This window comes from Sminthopsis crassicaudata, chromosome 4 (assembly GCF_048593235.1).
Source record: "Sminthopsis crassicaudata isolate SCR6 chromosome 4, ASM4859323v1, whole genome shotgun sequence".
NCBI classification, from domain to species: domain Eukaryota; kingdom Metazoa; phylum Chordata; class Mammalia; order Dasyuromorphia; family Dasyuridae; genus Sminthopsis; species Sminthopsis crassicaudata.
In genome coordinates, this window is record NC_133620.1 from 4,771,942 (window position 1) to 4,790,161 (window position 18,220).

Genomic DNA, 18,220 nt, shown 5'->3' on the forward strand with positions numbered 1-18,220 from the left:
GCATCTGAGCAAACCAGCAGCAAGCTCCACATTAGCAAACAAGTGGTAGATCCTGAGTCCAAGTGTAGTGCAGCAGGTAAATGCAAACCAGCATACCCACCTCCCATAAGCCTTAACATAGCCAGAAAAATGGGCAGACATGATTCATGATGTCTCAATAAATGAGTTAAAAGACAGCTCATAGAAATAATAATTTCATTAAAAACAATGATAACAATGTAACAGCATATAAAACTTGATGGGATGCAGTCAAACCAGTACTTAGGAGAAAATTTATATCTCTAAACACTTGCATCAATAAAATAAAGGCCTTAACTTGGGCATGTCATGAAAAAAAAAAGAACATAAAAAAGGAATAATTAAAAATTGCCAATTAAACACCAACTTTAAAATCCTGAATATTAAAGGTATTATTAATCATACTGAAAGAAAAAAAAGTTGGATTAGCAGTTAGTTGGTACAGGTTTGGAGTCAGGAAAACTCATCTTCCAAGTTCAAATCTGACCTCAGACACTTAATAGATGTGTTGACTCTGAGCAAATTATTTATCACTGTTCCTTACCCCTGTTTTCTTAGTCCCTCATCTGTAAAAATGAGTTGGAGAAGGAAACAGTAAACCACTTCAGTATATTTACCAAGATAATCTCTACTTGTAGCCACAGAGTTGAAAATGGTGGAAACAACTAAATAACAAAAGGAGCTGATTTTACCTAAAAACTAATAAAAGAGATAATCCATTTGTTAATTAGATTTTACAAAGAGAGAAAAAAACAAATTGCCAGTTATCAAAAGTGACAAGAGTGAATTCACCACAAATGAAGAGGAAATTTAAAAATTGTTGGGAGCTATTTTGCCCAATTATATGCCAATAAATCTTACCATCTAAACTAAATGGATAGATATTCACAAAAGCATAAATTTATGAGATTAACAGAAGAGGAAATAGATACATAAATAATTCCATTTTGGAAAATGATAGTGAGCAAACTGTTATTAAGTTTCTTAAGAAAAAAATTTCCAAGGCCAGATGGAGTCACAAGTGACCTTTACCAAATATTTAAAGAAGAATTAATTCCAATACTGCATAAACGATATGAAACAAGATGCAAAGGAATCCTACCAAATTACTTTTATGACAAATATGATGCAGATATGTAAATCAGGAAAAGGAAAAATAGGAAAAGAAAACTATGAAACAATTTCCCTAAAGAATTTTCATGCAAAAAAAAATGTAAATAAAAATACTAGCAATGAGATTAAAATATATCACAAAGATCATGCACCATGACCAGGTATGATTTACACCAAGAAAGATTACAAAAACTGTCAGAATAATTGACTATATCAGCAACAAAACTAATAAAAATCATAGATTAGGTGTGGAAAAAATTAAATACTTAAATACTAAATTTAAAAATTTAAATAGTTTAAATTTCTTTAAAATACAACATTCACTGCTATTAGAAATACTAGAAAGCAAAGAAATAAATGAAACTTTCTTTAAAATGATAAGTAGCACTTATCTAATAAATCAGAAGTCTTCCCAAAAAAGTCAGGCATGATGCAATATTGTACAGTATCATCATTATTATTCAGCATTGTACTAGAAATGCTAGCAATAGCAATAATAAAAGAAAAGAATTAAAAGGAATTAGAATAGACAAGGAAGAAACAAAAACAATCACCATTTGTGGATGATATGATTATATACTTAGAGAACCTTAAATAATCAACTAAAATCTGGTTGAAATAATTAACAAGCTAGTAAAGTTGCAGGATATAAAATAAAGCCACATAAACCATCAACATTTCTATATATTATCAACAAAGTCCAGCATTAAAAAAATTAGAAATTCCATTTTAAAGACTGTGAAAGACATAAAATATTTGTGATTTTACCTGCCAAGACAAACACTGGAATTACATTAACACAATTAAAAAATACTTATACAAATAAAGTTAGATCTAAACAACAGGGAAAGTATCATTTGGTTATGTATAGACTAAGCCAAAATAATAAAAGTGATAAATTTGCCTAAGTAAACCTGGTTATTCAGTACTATACAAACCAAATTGCAAAATAAAAAAATTGTAAAACTAGAAAAAAAATAAGAAAATTCATCTGAATAGGAAGCAAAGACAAGATGGCAAAAAAAAAAAAAAAAAAAAAAACTCCAGAATTTGCTTGAAGTTTCCCCAGTTTCTTCCAAAAACAACCATTAAATCAAACCTCTAAATAAATTCTAGAGTGACAAAACCTACAAAAAGTTGGAGTGAAACAATTTTCTTGCTTAAGACAACTCAGAAGGACTTCAAAAAAAGTCTGTCTCATTTGGGTAATAGTCCAGTGTATAACAGATCAGTAACCTTCAGTTCCAGCTCAACAGATCACAGTTCCAGTCTCAGCACAGAAGTCAAATTGCCAGTCCCAGAAACTAGACAAGGAGAACCAAACCAAGATATCCCCCAATACCGTGAGAAAGTCACTAACATCTGAGGTCCCAGTGATCAAAATCTGTGACCAGGTTTTAGGACCCCAGCACAAGAAGCTTGGGGCAATGTCACCTGTCTCCCAGAAGCAGAGATCAGCAATATTTTTTTTTACTTCATGGATTTCATTTTAATTTTCAAAGCCTAAATGCTAACTTTTATTTTTATAAATAGTTTTTATTTTACAAAATAGATAGTTTTCAATATTCAACTTTGCAAAACCTTGTGTTCCATATTTTTCTTTCTCTTTCCCTTCTCCCCTGTCTCTAAACAGCAAGTAATCTAATATAGGTTAAACATATGCAATTCTTCTAAACATATTTACACATTTATCATACTGCACAAGAAAAATCAGATCAAAAAGGAAAAAAAGAGAAAAAAAGAAGCAAGCAAACAACAAAAGTGAAAATATTATGTTATGATCCACATTCACTCTCCATAATCCTCTCTCTAGTTGCAGATGGCTCTTTCCAAGAGATCAACTTTAAAAATCATAAAATAAGCCCCAAAATGAGCATGAAACAAAAAAGAACCTGGACTATCAAAAGCTTCTGTGGTGACAGGGAAGAGCAAAAGGCCAATTCATGCAAGAATAAAGTGTCAATACAAGAAACCTCAAAGAGAGATATAAATTGGCTTCAACCCCACAAAAACTCAAGAGCTCAAAAGGATTTTAAAAGTCAAATAAGAAAGGTAGAAGAAAAATTGGGGAAAGAAATAAGAGGTATGCAAGAGAGTCAACAGCTTGGAAAAGAAAGGACAAAAACTGACTGAAATAAAGGATTCCTTAAAAAATGCAATTGGCAAAATAGGAAAATAAATCCACTGAAGAAAACAACTTCTCGATCAAATGGAAAAGTAGGTACAAAAACTAATTGAAGAAAATCATTCCCCAACAATGAGAATTGAACAAGTGGGACTTAATGACTCTATGAGACATCAAGCATCAGTCAAACAAAATCAAAAGAATGAAAAAATACAAGAAATTATCATTAAAAAACAATCCATCTAGAAAATAGATCCAAGAGAGATCAATTAATTATTGGATTCAAGGCAATCCCAATGCCCTTTGGATAGAAAATGTTATCTGCATCCAGAAAAAGAACTTTGGATATTGAATGTAAATCAATACATGCTATGTGTACTTTTTTCTGTTTTTCCCCACAGTTTTTCCTTTTTGTTCTCTCCCAAAAATAAATAAATAACAAAACAATTATTGGACTATTCAAAGGTCATGATTCCAAAAAAAAAAAAAAAAAAAAAAAAGCCCAGCCAGCATCTTTCAAGAAATTATCAATGATTGCATTAAAAGATTAGAGGACCTGGAATGCAATTTTCCTGAAGGCAAAAGATCTTGGACTATAACCAAGAATCAACTACCCAGAAAAATTGAACATAAATTTTCAGAATGGACATTCTGATTTTCAATCATTTCTAATGAAAATACCAGAGTTGAATAGGAAATCTGATCTTCAAAAACAACCCTCAAGAGAAGTATAAAAAGGTAAACAGAAAAAGGGGAAACATATTATTCAAAATTTTAACAGGAAGATTATACTTATTATTCTTGAGAAATGTATCTATTAGCACAGTTACAAGTAGTATACATAAACAGAGGATGTAGGAATAAGTTGATTTTGATGTGATGATATTAAAAAAAATCAAGAAGTGGAAAAAGGATTATACAGGAGAAGAGAAATGGGGATGCAAAAATGGGGTAATGAAATTGCACAAAAGACTTATTACAATAGAGGTAAAGAAGGGAAGGGGATAAGAATTGTTTGATTCTTCATCTCATTAGATTTGGTTTGAATAAAGTAATATAAACATCAGTTGGGCATAGAAATTTTATCTTATTACAGGAGGAGAAAGGGTAAAGAAAAGGGAGGTAGGTGGTGGATAGAAGGATGAAAGGACTAGGAAAAGAGGAAAAGAAAGGGGAGAAAAGTGATCAAATGAAGGGCAGAGTGAGGGACTTAATAGCCAGAAGCAAATCATTGGTAAAAAGGAATAGGGTGAAAAAAAAGGGGAAAAAAAGTATAAACAAGAGAGAAAAGAGGATAAAGGGAAATATGGAGTTGGTAATCATAACAGTCAATGTGTAAACTCTCCTATAAAAAAGTGAAAAGCAAGTGAATAAAAACAAGAATCCTAGAACATGTCATTTACAAGAAACACATTGGAAGCAGAGAGATATACACAGAGGAAAAGGCAAGAGCAGAATCTATCATGCTTCAACTGAAGTAAAAAAAAAAAACAAACACAAAGGTAGCAATTCTGATCCTGATATTTTGCAAAAGTAAAAGAAGATCTGATTTAAAAAGATAAGGAAGAAAATTCTATCTTGCTAAAATGTACCATAGACAATGAAATCATATTAGTACTAAATATAGTACTAATACAGTGATAGAGCATCCAAATTCTTGGGGAAGAAAATAAATGAGTTAAAAGAAGAAATAGACAACAAAACTATACTAGTGGGGATTTCAACTCCCCCCTTTCATATCTAAATAAATCTAAATACAAAAATAAACAAGAAAGACATTAAAAAAGGTAAATAGAATTTTACAAAGATCAGGTATGATGAACCTTGGAAAAAACTGTATGGAAAAGAAAGAAAAATGCAATAGTGCATGTCACCTACACAAAAAAACAAAAACAAAAACAAAAACAAAAACAAAAAAAACCCGATGGTGTAGTAGGGCATAAAAAGCTCACATTCAAATGCAGAAAAGTAGAAATATTAAGTGTATTCACTTTAGATCATGATGGCAATAAAAATTACATGTAATAAAGGGTCATAAAAAAGATAGGCTAAAAATTAATTTGAAACGAAACTATCAAATCAGAAAGAATGAATGAATCAAATGACAAATCATAGAGAAACAATCATCAATTTCATCAAACACAATGACAAAAATAAGACAACATAACAAAACAAAGTTTTTCTTAAATAAAATTTTATGCATAAATGCTTACAGGAAGAACTTAGAGAAAGAAAAATCAATGAACTGGGCATGCAACTAAAAAATCTAGGAAAAGAACTAATTACAAGTCCCCAATTAAATAACAAATTAGAAATTCTGTAATTCAAAGGAGAAATTAATGAAATTGAAAGTAAGAAAACTATTGAATTAGTAAATAAAAACCATGAACCAGTTACATAAGAAAACCAATAAGATAAAAGGTCATTGTTTAGTTTGACTTTAAACAGAAAAAGACAAAAGAAAGCCATGTAACTATTATCAAAAATTAAAAGGGTGAATTCATTCCAATGAAAATGAAAGTAAATCAATAATTAGTATCTGTTTTGCCCAACTCTATGTCAATAAATCTAAAAATCTAAGAGAAATGGATGAATATTTTTAAAATTATAAATTATCAGATTAACAGGAGGAAATAAAATACTTAAATAACATATTTTTAAAAAAATAAATTTAGCAAGCCATCAAGGAATTCCCTAAGAAAAAATTTCCAGGGCCAGAGGTATTTACAAGTGAATTCTACCAAACATTTAAAGAACAATTAATTCCAGTATTATATATAACCCTAACCCTAAATTTCAGAATTATCAGATCAAGGAGAACATACTACTATCAGCCAAAAAGAAACAATTCAAATATCAAAGAGCACCAATCAGAATTACCCAGGACTTACCAGCTTCCACTTTAAAGGATTGAAGGACCTGGAATATGATACTCTGGAGAGCAAAAGACCTTGGACAACAGCCAAGAATCCACTATCCAGCAAAAGATGGACATTAAATAGGGGATTTTCATTTATTTTTGATGAAAAGACCAGAGCATAACAGAAAATTTGATCTTCAAATATAGAACTCAAGAAAAGTATAAAAATGTAAAAAAGGAAGAAAAAAAAAGTTATTTTTAAAGGTTAAAATGTTTGCATCACTATATGGTAAGATGGTTTGTTTAACTCTTGAGGACTATATCTTTGTTAGAAGTATACATTGAAGATATAGGGATAATTTGACTTTATTTATTAATATAAAAAAAGAAACTAGGAGTATAAAAGGAATTGTACTGGAAGAAGAGGAAAAGGGAAGTAAAATGGGGTAAATTACATCACATGAAGAGGCAAAAATAAGACCTATTATAGTTGAGGGAAATAAGGGAAGAAGATGGGTATTATGGGCCCCTTAATCTCATCAAAGTTGTCTCAAAAAGAGAATATCAGATATATTTAGTTAGTAGAGGAATCTGTCTTACCCTATAGGAGGGGAAAGAAAAGAGGATGACTAATAGAAAGGAAGATAGAAGTAGACAGGGAAAAGTATAAGAAAGCAGAGAGGGCTATAAAAGGGAAAGCCGATTGAGGGAGGTGGTGGTCAGAAGCAAAACATGGGAGAGGAGGAAAAGGGGGAAAGAAAAAAGAAAGAATAATTTGGGGAAAATAAGATGGTGGGAAATGCAGAGTTAGTAATAAAATTCTCCCAAAAACAGAAGTGGAGAGCAGACTGGAATAAAATCCAGACTCCTACAATATGTTGTTTACAAGAAATACATTTAAAGCAGAATGACACATACAGAGTAAAGGAAGAAGCAGAATTTATTTTGCTTCAGGTGAAGTTAAAAAAAAAAAAGCAGGGATAGCAATTCTCATCTCATATAAGGCAAAAGCAAAAATAGGTCTAATTAAAAGAGATAAGGAAGGAAACTACATTTTCCTAAAGGGTACCATAGATAATGAGGTAATATCAATACTAAACATATATAGCCCAAGTGGTATAGCATCCAAATTCCTAGAGAAGTTAAGAGAATTGCAAGAAGAAATAGACAGTAAAACTATACTACTGAGGGATCTCAACTTTGCTCTGTCAGAACTAGATAAATTGAATCACAAAATAAATAAGAGAGAAGTTCAGGAAACAAATAGAATTTTAGAAATGCTAGACATGATAGACCTTTGGAGAAAATTGAATGGGGACAGTAATGAGTACTTTTTTTCTTGGCAGTACATGGAACCTACATAAAAATTTACAATATATTAGGTCATAAAAACCTCAGAATCTAATTCAGAAAGGCAGAAATGGTAAATGCCTCTTTTTTTAAAAGATCATAATGCAATAAAAATTTCATGTAATAAAGGGTCAGGGAAAAATAGAACAAAAATTGATTGGGAACTAAATAATCTAATACTAAAGAATAAGTGGGTGAAACAGCAAATCATAGACATAACTGATAGTTTTATCCATAAGAATGACAATAATGAGACAACCTACCAAAATTTATTGGTTGTAGCCAAAGCAGTTCTTAGGGGCAATTTTATATCTCTAAATGCTTACTTGAAGAAAGTAGAGAAAGAAAAAATCACTGAATTGAGCATGTGACTAAAAAAGGTAGGGAAAGTAAAAATTGAAAACCCCCAATTAAATACCAAATTTTAAATTCTGAAAATAAAAGGAAAGATTAATAAAATTGAAATTAGGAAAATAATTGGACTAATAAACAAAACTAATGGTTGGTTTTATGAAAAAAATAGATAAAACTTTAATTAATTTGATCAGAAGAAGAACAGAAGAAAATCCCTTTAAAAGTGTGTCCCTATCTATATTCCTGAAGGACACTTGACACTTGAAAAAGGTCAGGGCTACATTATTTTTTCTTGTCCTAGCACCTATCTCTTTGTTTTACATTTTTACTTGTCTACAATTATGAGCAAATGTATAAGATTGATATATTTCACAATAATTATATAGCTTTGGATTGATATTGAATTTTTAGACATTGGTACTATATTATCTATGGCTAATCTGATTGATTAAAAAAACTTTTAATTAAAGTTATCATGAAATTAATTCACTGCCTTGCTAATAATCAGGAAAAATGTTTTTAAATTACAAATCAAATTAGGAGAAAGGGATTTTACAAACCCTCTTCTCAGCTTGATAGATATCATGATGTTGATTCTTGACAGCTTTCTTTTTTTTTTTCAAAGTTGAATTTTGTTTAAGAAAAAATTCACAATTTATGTAAACTAGACAGGAATATGCAACTGTCAAAACTCATGACAGCCTTTCTAAGACCAAATGATATAGGAAGATAGGAGATCACCTCAAAATTACTTTGAATCTCAAAAAATGAGGATGTTGACAGAGATGGGGATATTGGAATAGTGATTCAAGGGGCTACAATTATTTTTAATTCTTCCTAATTGTGTCTCCTCTCCTTCAAAAGAATTAGCATAAATGGTAGAAGTCTTTATTACAGTTATAACCTTGCTATTTTGACCCTGAATCTTCCTTTCTTTCCAGTAATCTAAACAACAACAACAAAAGTTATTGCATTCCAATTATGCTTTAGGTACAATAGAAAAAGTAAAGAGTCCTGCAGAAAATCTGTTCCTTCATCCTTTTCCTTGGCTTTTGCTATCAAAGGAGAGCACTTGAAATGGATTCCTTCTCTCACCCATTACACACTATATGTGATTTGACAGAAGAATAGGACAGTTGCTGTCTCTCTTTCCTCAAAGACTTTATAATCAACTACAGAACATGATAGAGCATACATCCAATAACCAAGAAGAACCATGCTTTTCATGGAAGGCATAGTAATGTTAGAAACAGAACTCAACTCATGCTATCAACACTTCTTAGTTGTATAATTTCAGGGTACTGGCCACTTGTCCTCCTTGACACTCAGTTTTCTCATCATTAAAGTTCACGATAAGAGTACTAATAATAACTATGACCCACTATTTTCTAAGTTTGCTGTAAGGATCAAGGAAAATGACACACTACATAGTGTAGTACACATGGTCATATGTGGTCATTAAAGGTGTTTTTTTGTTTGTTTAACTTTTGTCACAAAAAAGAGTTTCATATGAATAATTATTGCATAATAACAAAAACATCAATAACATTAAAATAATTCTAATATATCAACAACCTTGTGAAGTAATGCTCAAAATAACAAATAATGAAAAACAGATTTAGAGTCTAGCGATTTCACCTAATAACCAGTCAACTGGCAAATATGACAAAAGGTGAACATTACAAATATGAAAGGAGCAATAAAAAGACAGAAACACTAGAGTATTATTGGAGGAATTGTGAACTGGTCCAACCATTATGGAAAACAATTGGGACATATTAGAAAAGCCACTTTATTGTCCAAATTCAATTCAGTTCAGTAAACATTTAAGTACAGACTATATGCTAGACACTATACAAAGAACTGGGGATAGAAATAAGAAAAAGAAAAACAGTCTTTGCCCTCAAAGTCCTTACAATCTAATGAGGGGAAACAAATCATCAAAGAAAACTGGAAAGATGGGAGGAAATCAGGGAATTATCCAGCTTAAGGGACATCTCATTCTATGAAATGAAATCACAACAGAATAGCAGATGCAAGGTAGAGTATATCATATCTTTTTATATGATGAAACTACAATTAGATACATATCTTCAGGAGTTCAAAAGCTGAGAGAAATATCAAGATACAAAACTCTTTATATCATTTAAAAAAATTTATCCAGTAATCTTACCCTGGAAGGACAGTGGTTTCCCATCAATTGGTAAAAAGGGTTAGAGAATAAGATGTGAAGATAATGAAATACTTTTTACACTAAGGGATACACATGAACAATAAAATGAAATTGCAAGATATTGTTATGTTTTAAAATTTTGAGAGACAATCTCTGAGCAATTAATCATTTTGTTTAAGATGCTTGTATTTTATTATTAAAAGAGGTCAAAGAACTCTTTCATGCCAAAAACCTCTCATGACAGCAGGATCACAGTTTATATGCCCTTGGAAGATTGGGTGCTCTTGACAGTGGCTATAAACTCTGATTGATTAAAAATTAATTAGAGAGAATATTACAATGAGAGGTGGTATATATTATAGTGGGTCTTGAGAAGCACCCAAATCTTTGTCAAAGAGACTTATCAATTTCCATATCATCTATCAGACAAAAAGGAAAACTCACATTTTCCCAAAGCTGTCTGAATAAACACAATGAGCAGAAACCCACTCATTCACTTAGACATGGAATTTATTTTATTGTCTTTGATTAGATCTGAGTCATCTTAGCTGGATACATCTCTGAGAAAAATTTCCACACTGATTGATTTCTGGATGCGAAAGTAGAAAAGGGGAAAAAACTTGGTCCTGGTTCCAAAATTAGTTATTAATAGAAGAGAGAAATAACTCCCAATATACAGAGTCAATGTAGAGCAATGTAAGAAAAGCCAATAGAACAATTTATACAATGGCCATGATAAGATAAAGGAAATCATCATGTTAAAACATAAAAAATAAATTCCTTAACTAATAGAGAACCAAAAAAGTAGAGAGGAATATATTGTTAGTGTTTCTCTGCTATAGGAATGACTTTGAAGGGTGAATATGGTCATTGTGAAGTTAACTAGTATAAAAAATATCAGTGAAAGATTAAACAAATGACTAAATGAGCTGGATTTTGATTCCTGACATAATTCTAGAATGTATTAGTGAAGGGATAGTGAAAAAATGTAAAGGATTTGGTGATCTCAAAGAGCCAGCATCTATTAGAGTCATCAAGAAAATGTCACACAAATGCTTTTATCCACTCTTTTAAAAGGGTTACAAAGCCAGCAGGTTCAGAAATGATTGAGCTCTAATTTGTCGAAATGTGGTTTCCCAAGTATTCATCTGAAGAAGATTGTGAAGTCGTTAATGGACTCTAAGCTCAACATAAGCCAACAATGTGACATTCCAGCCTAAAAAGCTAAAATTATCAGACATTTCATGAGAAAAGTCATGGCTTCCCAGGAATGCTAATGTCCTCTGCTTTGGTCAGACCAGTGCATGCAGTTATGGGAACCATATTTTAGGGAGGATATTGGTATATTGAAGAGCTAACAAAGGAAGGCAATAGGGTGATGAAAGGAAGGAAGCATTGAGTCCATATTATAGAGGGATCAACTGAAGGATTAAGGGTATTTGACTTGGGCTGTTTACTTCTCTGTTACATTGTAAGCAGCTTGACAACAAGGATTGTCTTTGACCTTTTTGTATCTCCTCTGTTTATCATCCTTCCTAACAGATCACAGGTGATCACTAAATGGTTATGAACTACCAGAAGAGAATAGCTGAGAGTGGGAGGTGGAATGATAAATGTCATCCAGTAATTTAAAAAGCTGTTCAGATGAAAAGGGTTCAAACCCAGTCTACTAGGCTTCCAAAGTAAGGAATATGCTACAGAAAGGCATTAGACTAAGAAAAAGCTGCTTAACTCTTCATTTTACCTCCCCCATATCCAATGTATTGACATGTCTTGACTATTTTTTTTCCTTCCATCCTTCCTTATTTCTCCTTTCATGCTAATTCCCATCATTTTTCCCCTTTGCCCTTGCTTTATCCTCCTAATTGGTCTTTTGGATCCTGGCTCTCCTGTCTCCAAAATGACCCTCTACACAGCTAAAGTGCCGTCAAGACTGCATCAGTCCTTATTTAAGAAGCTCCAGTCGCCTCTGCTTGCCTTTAGCATCCAATAGAAGCTCCTTTAAAAAATCTCCATGAAATAGCTTAGGGCTTCCTTTTCAAAGATGTTACACAAAATTCCCTTTCACACACTCTAAACTCTTTAGTCAAATGGCCTTTTTGCTGTGTCTGCCATAGAACATCTGCCTTTCTGTCTCTGCCCAAATAATCCTCATGCCTCCAATGCTTTCCCTCATAATTTCTGCCTCCGAGCTTATCTGGTTTCCTTCAAGTTGTGGATAAAACCATACTTCCTACAAGAAATGTTTTCCAGTTCCCCCTTAATCTTAGTGCCTTTTCTTTGAGATGATATCCCACTTATCCTAAATATACTGTTTGTTACATATGGTTTGGGCATTTTAAGCTCTTTAAAATAAGGACTATTTTTGTTTGTTTTTTTTTGTACTCCTAGCACAGTATCTGGTATTTATGAGGTGTTCAATAAATATTTGACTTAGCTATCTCTTTTTTATGTCATATGTAAATTTGATTAGAATATCTTTTATGCCTTTATCATTTAAAATATTTAAGAGCACAAAAGATCCTCCCAGAGGTTAGCTTTCTGCATCTATCTCCCAAAACATCTGCCACACTCCTCTAGCAAGAAGCATTGAAAATTTACAGAGGATAGACATCTAGAGTCTACAAGCCTTTCATTTTCCATTGTTTACTCATAACATTTTACATTATATTTTTTCTCTGGTCACCTTTGCATTGAAATAACTGTATATTTCTGTACCTCTTCAACCTTTGTAATAGGTCCTGGCATTTAAGTTAATTATTTAGGTGGCAGTCTTTAAAAAGACATTTTGTCTTGCCTTTAAGTGTATGACAAATCAGACCCTGTCAATTTCTTGATTTGCTACCAAGCAGAATCTTTGACTCATCCTAAAATTTAGGAATCAACTTTCTTTTGTCTTCTGTAAGCTCTTTGAGAGAGGGGTTTATTTCATTCTTGATATGTATGTCAGTAGCCCTCAGCAGAGTACTTGTACATAGATAATATATGTACTAAGTACCAATGGTGTTAATGCACCATTAATAAGTGTTTGTCGATTGACTGATTGGTTTCATTTAGTGAGAAGATCACGATTGGTATGATTCCATTTCTTGGGCATTCACATTTAGTGCCATGAACAGCCTAATTAATCTTCAAGGACATAACCTATGTCAGCACTCTGGATTTGCTTTTATGCCGGTGGAAGATTCCATAGGAATAAGAACTACTTGGGATTTTTCATTGTTTCCGTACCTGTCATGTGGAGTTGCTCATCACCAAATGCTTAGGATATGAGTGATGAGCCTCTCCATACTTAGTTAAGCCCATCCTCAGAAAGCAGAGTGTTCTGCTGTCAGGACCATTCTCAAGCCCTTCCTACTTAGTAGACAGCTAGGTAGTGACGTGAATAGAGAGACAGTCTTGGAGAATTGAACAACTACATTCTGCCCCAAACACCTGCTTAATCTCTCCCAGCCTCAGTTTCTCCTTTGATAAAATGAGATAAAAATAACACTTAACCCTTGGGATGCTTTTGAGATAAAAAAAAAATCATTTCTCTCTGTATCTCCCCCTGTCTCTGTCTCTTTCTGTCTCTAGTTCTCTCTGATTCTCTGTATGCACTCAAACGCAAGTTGCTTAGGTATGAATATTTATTATAAGGAATTTTTAAATGGGGTGAAAGTTGGCAGGAAGAGAAAAGAGATTGCTGTTCATTACAAGGTCCATTTTAAATAGAAAGATAGTGGGAGTTCTATAGATATGGAATGGTTTGTATACTTTTAGATGATGTTACTATATTGTTAGTTTTGCTCCACTATTTTACTTTATTATGAGACCTCTCACAGATTTGAAGGGATTTGTAAGTGTAATGAAAAGATAAAACATATTACTACAACACTTAAAAAACACATAAAATCAACCCTTGTTCAATAGTTACACAATCATCTACACTTAAAATACTAAAAGCATTTTGAAAATCTGAAGAAAAAAAAGAGCCTTTATGAATTTCATTCTACACTATTGAAGGACGTATTCATATCAATAAGGTTATCTCATGGGACTGAAGCATCATAGATTTGAGAGAAACTTGTCATGTTTCCCTATTGAAATATTCTCCTTTAATGACTTTAGCAATGAAGAATCACTAACCATAAATAAAGAGCTCCCTTTATTCTCCAAGGATATGCTGCCATTGCCGTGGTGACTGTTGTGTCTCTGAACATATTTAAATTTCAATATACATCTGCAGACAGCAGCTGAGGTGGCATCCCATGTCAATGACAAGTTGCCATGACATGTTATTCCTATTTCTTATTAATCACCTTCCTCTTCTCTTTCGGTTTGTCAGTAGCTGGCATGGTGTCTGAATTTCCTAATCAACAAACTCAACTTTGCAAAGAAAACAGTTTACACATGGATCGAGGGTACCATCATTCTACTTAGGCAAGAAAACAAATAACATCAGTTGGTTCTTTCAACAGGTCCCCACAGTGATATGATAAACTAGGCTTGAACAAGCAATCATAAGCGTCAGAGATGGGCTGATTCTGCATTTCATCATAATGGAAAAGACAGGGGGAATGGATTTAGTGGAAACATTTGCATACTTTTTTTTTATTCATATAAAGTCTCTCTTCTTCAATCATTTCTCAGATCAGACTCCCATTATTTTCATTTCAGCATACCCTAGGGAAATGGCTTGTTGATACAGTCAAGAAAAAAAGGGGGGAAAGAAAATACAATGACCACTATGGTATATTTGAGCAAAAGCTTATTTTGCCTTAAAAACAATTTGATGAAAATCACACCATACAAAGAAATCATGATAAGGAAAAAAGTTGTGGCATACAGTATAAACAGCATCATTTAAAAGTATTAAAATCAAAGAATTACTGAGTTATATGTATATATATATATATATATATATATATATATATATATATATATATATATATATATATACACATATATATATATATATATATATATATATATATATATATATATATATATATATATATATATGTATATATATTGAGATCTTATTGCTGGATTTGAAATCAGAAATTCCAGAGTTCATATCCAACCTCAATCATCTCCAAAGTGACCATAAGTTAAATGATTTAATTTGTCTAATCTTTAGTTTGCTCATCTATAAAGTATAGATCATGATAACTGCTTGTAAAAGATTGAAAAGGCATTGCATATTTTAAAGGTGCACTATAAATGTCAATTACCATCATTATCATCAATCAATCAGCAAGCATGAAACTGCTTACCAAGTATCTGGCTTTGTTCTAGGTGCTAGGGCTATGGGGGGGGGGAGTATTTTTTTGCTTTCAAGAAGCTCATATTACATTGGGAAAATATGTACAAATGTGTGAATAAGCACACACACAACAAATGCAAGGTAAATTTTTGTGGGCAACCAATAAAGTGAAAAGCATCAGGAAAGGCCTAATATACTCATGCTTAGACTTAATCGAGTTTTAAAGGAAACTAAGAATTTACTACTCCAGACATGGAGAAGTAGGTCCCAAGCATAGAGAAAGAATGGAATGTTTGTTTTGTTTTAGAAACAACAAACTATTCAATTTGGAAGAAAGGCAGACCATGGGAAGGGCCCCTAATGTGCCCCAAAGCTAGAAAGGGAATTTGGACTAGGTCAGGGAGGGCAGCCCATCATATCTGAAGTTTAAGGTGAATGAGATGAATGTCTACCCCATTTTGGAATGCTACAGAGGTATTGTTTGACCAGATTGGTAAACTGTTGCTCCTTGGAACTTTATTTGTTACATAGCACATAGAAAAGCCATTTTTTGTTCTGTACCTTGAGACCAAATCCAATGAATGTCAATTAGTAGCAAGCGAAGATAAATGTTGTTTGACCACTAGGATTTCTGGAAATTACATCACGCTGCTGGTGGGTGGGATTTGGATATTCTCACTGGTAGCTCATCCTTTTAAGAATGAATTCTTTATGCACAAGAAGTGAACTGCTCCTGTTCTTCCTATGCATAGTACTAACTTTCCATTATCATTTGAAGTCAGGTTACCCCTCTCTTTTTCAATTTGATTTCTGTCTCCTTCTTCCTTTCTATTCATTCACTTTTCCTGAATCTTTCTTTTCATTCTTTTTTCTTCCACTTCTTGTTTCTTCTGACATCCTCTACAAAGTTGCATTGTGGTTTTCACTGAGCATGGGCAAAGGTTATATAGGACTTTCAGTTCTTTCACTGTTCGCTAGTCTCAAACCCAGCCCAGAATAAATTCTGAATTACTCAAAGGCCTGTGATCTAAGAAATAGTTCTGGTACCCCTTTTTACTCTGCTTTGAGAATCTTGTTCTTCATGGATACATGTAATATTCTTATAATCCTAAGACCACGTCAATATAATCTTCCCAACCGACTCTTGCCTTTCAATTCTATCCATGTTCTCACATAGGTTTGCGGTTGCACTCATATTGCACTGCGAATGAACATTTCATGGACTTTCTTTCATTCATTCATTCACTCAAGAAACATTCTAAAGTCCACCCAATGCACAGAAGTCCTGGGGTCAGTGAAGCAGCTTTCTGTTCCTCCTCGTCATCAAAGTCAGGGTCAAAAGAAAACTTTATATGCTGTTTTTACATTCAACACAAAATTAAAACAAAATTAAGCCATCATTCAGCATATACAATTTAAAACAACTGTGGGCAGATTTGGGAAGAACTAAAAATAATGAGGATTAGCTGTAAAGAGAAAAATGAAGGAAATGCAGACAAAAGAACTTTTTAACAAATAGAGATATAGTCCAGTAGAACAGGCTGTGGAAGAGGCCTAAGTAGTAATATTTAGGTTGCTGCATTTGTAGGAGGGGATCTTGTACAAGTGCAGGTGAAAATAGGTAGTTACTGACATCCCTCTCCAAGGAGACATTCGTGACTTAAAGATATTCGTTTATTTGGTTTCATTGTCTCAATTATCCAACAGATATTCTTTATTGCAAGTATAGACAAGGATCACTACTTTTTCACTGCTCATTTAATAGCTAACAATTACTATTAATCATTATTTAATCATAACAATAATATCTTACCATCTCACTTTGAGATTTGAAAACTCTTTAAATACATACTCTCCCTTGATTGCTATCAAACCTTAGGATGTAGATATTAATTATTATTCCTATTTTGTGTTCGAGGAAACTGAGACTAAGAAAAGTAAAATGTATTGCTCACCCAATTGTCAGAAAGTTCCTATTAAAACCTGAGTGAGCCTTAAATTACAGGTGGAAAATGTCCTGTCATTGGAGATTGGGCATCATTAAAATAAGTATGGACAAGTCATTTCCCAATTGATAAATGGTCAAAGGAAATGAATAGACAATTTTCAGATGAAGAAATTAACGGCATTTCTCTTCATATGAAAAAACCCTCTAAATTATTATTGATTAGAGAAATGCAAATGAAGATAACTCTGAAGTGCCACTTCACTTTTCAGATTGGCTAAGATGGCAGGAAGAGATAATGATAAATGTTGGAGGGGATATGGGAAAGCTGGGACCTTCATGCACTGTTGATGGAATTATGAAATAATCCAACTATTCTGAAGAACAATTTGGAACCATGCCTAAAGGGCTGTACAACTGTGCTATACAACTGGATCCTTTGATCCAGCAGTGTCTCTATTGGGTCTACATCACAAAGAGATCATAAAAGAGAGAAAAGGACCCACATGTGCAAAAACTTCCATTGCAGCTCTTTTTGTAGTGGCAAGGGCCAGGAAACTGAGTGAATGCCCTTAAGTTAGAGGATGACTAAAGGTACTGAAACTTACAGTTTTAGGAAGTTGTCTATTACTGTTCTATAAGAAATGATCAGCAGGCATCTTTCATAAAAGCCTGGAAAGACTTACATGAATTAATGCTGAATGAAGTGAGCAGAACCAAGAGAACATTGTATACAACAACATGATTATGTGATGATCACCTGTGATGGATTTGGTTCTTTGCAACAATGAGGTAATTTAAGGCAATTCCTCAGACTTGGGCTGGAAAGAACCATCTGCATCTAGAAAAAGAACTATGGAAACTGTGAATCAAAATGTAGTATTTTCATCTTTGTTGTTGTAGTTTGTTTGTGTGCACATTGTTTTTTTTCTTTCTCAAGGTTTGTTTTTTCCACTTTTGATTTTATTTTTGTGTGCAGTAGGACAAATATGGAAATGTTTCAAAGAATAGAACATATTAACCTATATTGGATT

General features: G+C 32.7%; 1 protein-coding gene across 1 annotated transcript in view; it reads left to right on the forward strand.

Moving 5' to 3' along the window:
- Positions 1 to 18,220, forward strand: part of ST6GALNAC3 (ST6 N-acetylgalactosaminide alpha-2,6-sialyltransferase 3) — a 460,411-nt gene that overhangs the window by 391,774 nt on the left and 50,417 nt on the right. The gene's annotated exons all lie outside the window — the stretch shown is intronic.